Source organism: Pristiophorus japonicus, chromosome 21, assembly GCF_044704955.1.
Source record: "Pristiophorus japonicus isolate sPriJap1 chromosome 21, sPriJap1.hap1, whole genome shotgun sequence".
NCBI classification, from domain to species: domain Eukaryota; kingdom Metazoa; phylum Chordata; class Chondrichthyes; family Pristiophoridae; genus Pristiophorus; species Pristiophorus japonicus.
In genome coordinates, this window is record NC_091997.1 from 77,302,678 (window position 1) to 77,306,843 (window position 4,166).

Genomic DNA, 4,166 nt, shown 5'->3' on the forward strand with positions numbered 1-4,166 from the left:
CCACTACACAAGGAGGCACGGACTGGGACAGTGTGACGCTTGGTGTTGCAGACGGCAGTACTAGAGAGAGAGGCACGGGCTGGGAGCATGGGGCGCTCGGTGTTCCAGACGACAGCACTCGAGTGCGAGCCGTGGGCTGGGATGGTGGGTGAATGGGTGTAAACTGCTCCATTATATCACCAGCGCCACTGGGACCCGCAACGTCGGAATCAAAACCATGGAAGGTGGAACCAGAACCTATGCGAGTGGGAGGCGCAGGCTGGGACGGTAGTGCAGTGACTGTAGAATGCTGCATTATACCAGCAGCACCACTGGGACCCGCAACATCGGAATCAAAACCATGGAAGGTGGAACCAGGACCTATGCAAGGGGTTGAAACTCTGATGCCCCTTGATGGGGGCTCATAATCATTAATTTGGAAGCTCTCCCCTATAGACAGTCATCACCGCCATCATCCAGTCTGGATCGTCCGCATCTGGTTGTACTGGTTCTTGTTCTGTATCTTCAGGATCCTCAGGGTTGGCAGCATCATCATCATCATCATCATCATGTTCTGCAAAATATATCAGAACAGTCAAATGTTTAACAGTAAGGGAAGGGGCAGGATGGGTGGCATGAGTACTCTCACACATCGCAGGCCAGGCAGCAGCTTGATTTGAAGGGCCACGATGCATTTTCAGGACTTACCCTCTTCCTCGCGTGCGGGCCCAGCTTGTGCTGTACTGATTGCTTTTCTCCATGTACGACTCATCATAGCAGCTACCCTCTGTTCCAAGGGTGTCAGTGGATGCAGTTTGGGCGTGCCTCCTCCTGTCCGAGTTGCTTCCCTTTTGTTGTGGGCCAATTTCTTCTGCAAAGAGTAAAATATAACTTTTTACAGAGTGCGTCTTTCTGCAGGGTGGGACATACAGATAGTCACGTTACAATTACGATTACATTAAAAAATGAAAATATACACTAACTACTTGACCAAGGTCGTGCTATTTCTTTGTACACTGGCTTCCAGATCTCATACTATGCACCACTGCGCAGTAATCTTCTGCAACTTGGTTCCAAATAGTTTCTTCATTTCTTTAGGTGGCACTTTTATGCGACCTCTGTTGCTGGTATCTAGCTCCTGCCATCTCTGCTCAATGACGTTGACTAATATCTTCACTTTCTCATGCAAGAAATTCTTTGTTCTTGGTGGACGTTGTTCCGTTGCTGTATTGAATTGACACTCTTATTTTTCAAAACACACAGTCCATAATTTGCATGCACCAATGCAGCACCTTTTCTGGAAGTTTAGCAGTGAAAAGCAGCACTCACTGATTTCAGCAGGTGATTTATTCAACAGTGCTGCTAAAAACACTCCTTCAGACACCAAAGGAAATCACCAAAATTCAATCCCAAGCTTTCCAGAGGTCCACGAGACAAATCAGCACTTTTCTTTAAGTTCCTTCAAAAATGGCCGAGTGCCAATGTTTCTGGGCTACTGCACGTGCGCGCGCGCTCCAACGCGCATGCGCAGGGCTGCCGGCACGACTTTCCCTCATTTGACTTAGCCCCGCACCCCCTCCACTTGCAGAAACGGCACGACTCTGTGGCTCCGCCCTCCGCTGCTGTCTGCGCGCCGTGCCGAGCTCCCAGGGACCAGCCAAGAGCCCAAGAATTATGAGGTAGATTTTTGACGGGCTTTTAGGCGTGAAAAATGGGCGTCCATGTCGGGGCTGTGCCGTTCTAGGCACGACCTGAAACTTGACCCCATGGTCACCATTACTGATACTAGCTTTTTATTCCAGATTTATTTAATTCACTGAAGTTATATTCCCCAGCTGCCGTGGTGGGATTTGAACTCGCGTCTCACCTCATTATTAGTCCAGGCCTCTGGATTGTTAATTCAGTAACATAACCACCACACTACCCGCACCCACTTGGACCCTCAGCGAGCCACAGCATGAGCCTTTCAACTTTCAACTTTCACCTTTGGGAGTGGAGTTCAAACGCAACCCATACAGAAGGAGTTCCCTTCCCCTCTCACCCCCGCCCCTACCCAGCACAAACTATAGAAAATAAACAAATTAGTGGACTTAGTGCAAGGTTTCTCACATTTTGAGCGAATCAGAATCACTGAACGTTCCAAAGTGTTTACCTACCAATCAACGGGAAGAGATAAGCAACAGGATCATTTACGGCACTTCATTTGAATCAAACACACCTTTTTGTTTTTAAAAGGACAGGGCAAGAATATATGGGGTATCGATTTGACTTGGGTAGTATCATATTGAAGAAGTGAATGAAACTGAATATTGATGGGGTGTATAAGACCATAAGAACATAAGAAATTGGAGCCCGAGTAGGCCATTCGGCTCCTCGAGCCTGCTCCGCCATTCAATAAGATCATAGCTGATCTTCTACCTCAACGCCGCTTTCTTGGTCTATCCCCATAACCCTTGACTCCCTCAATATCCAAATATAGCAGGCATCCGGTTTGATATCTCCTCTTTTATGCCCAAGATAAATTTCTACTCTAGTGTCTTTTAAAGTTTGTGCAATAAAATGATTAAAAATTGGGTTGCAAATACTTTCTCAAGTACATTAATGCATATGGTTAAAAAAGCATACGGGATTCTGGGCTTCATAAATAGAGGCATAGAATACAAAAGCAAGGAAGTTATGATGAACCTGTATAAAACACTGGTCCAGCCTCAACTGGAGTATTGTGTCCAATTCTGGGCACCGCATTTTAGGAAGGATGTGAAGGCCTTAGAGAGGGTGCAGAAAAGAATGGTTCCAGGGATGAGAGACTTCAGTTATGTGGATAGGCTGCAGAAGCTGGGGTTGTTCTCCTAAGAGCGGAGAAGGTTGAGAGGACACATATTTAAGGTGATTGGCAGAAGATGCCTGAGAGGGCAGACAGGGCCTTGGTTTAATGGCAACTCTGACAGTGCAGCGCTCCCTCAGTACTGCACTGGAGTGGAATGTCAGCCTAGATTTACGTGCCCCTGTTCTCCTTGGAGCAGAGACAATTGAGAGGAGATTTGATAGAGTGGTTCAAAATCATGAGGGCTCCGGACAGAGTAGATAGAGAGAAACTGTTCCCATTGGAAAAGGGGAGAGAACCAGAGGACACGGAATTAAGGCGATTGGCAAAAAAGCCAAAGGCGAGATGATGGAAAACTTTTTTACGCTTGGAGTGGTTAGGATCTGGAATGCGCTGCCTGAAAGGGTGGTGGAGGCAGATTCAATTGTGGCTTTCAAAAGGGAATTGGATAAGTACCTGAAGGATAAAAATTTGCAGGGCTATGGGGAAAGGGTGGGGGAGTGGGACTGGCTGAGGTGTTCCTGCAGAGAGTCGGCACGGGTTCGACGGGTCAAATGGCCTCCTTCCGTGCTGTAACCGTTCTGATTCTAACTAATCCGAAATTGTGGCAACTCTAACTTTAGATTTATTGGGTTTATGCGTGTGGTTCTGTGATAGTGAAGAATTTTGTCGATTGCCATCAGTGACCGGAGTAAACAAAGTACCTGGAGCTCAGCAGCCATCAGTATAATGCCTCCTATAATGGTGAGTCTGATCTTGTAGTTCCTCCATTAGCACAATGATTGCTGCAGCTTACTGATGGCCTTGTCACTTTTCCAGCATTTTAAAAGTAATAAGGTTTATTTTTCCCCATAATTGTTCAGTTCATTCATACTCCCTGGACTGAAATGAATTGGCAACCAACCTGAACTACATTTCAACACAGCAAGCTGCAGAGTGTCAATGAAGCATTCAGTGCTGACTGTTCATTCTCGCTCCTTCCCAGTCTGTTTACCATGTTTCCTTACTGCGCCTTATGTGCTGTATTCAGTCTTCTTTCTTTGCTTTCTGCTGTTAATTGATGGTGCGCTTCAGTACAATGCCTTAAGTAATTCAGGGACATCGCCCAAGTATCAATACCATTTATTCCAATGCAAATTAGATAGACTCCTTGCAGGTGATACCATTTTAGGAAACAGTAGCCCAGAAATTCTGGTTTCTCCTTCCCGCGGGCGTTCGACTAGATTAACATAGAAACATAGAAATTTACAGCGCAGAAGGAGGCCATTCTGGCCCATCGTGTCCGCGCCGGCCGACAAAGAGCCGCACGGCACTTGGTCAGCAGCCCTAAAGGTTACATATAAACCTATGAACAATGACGGAA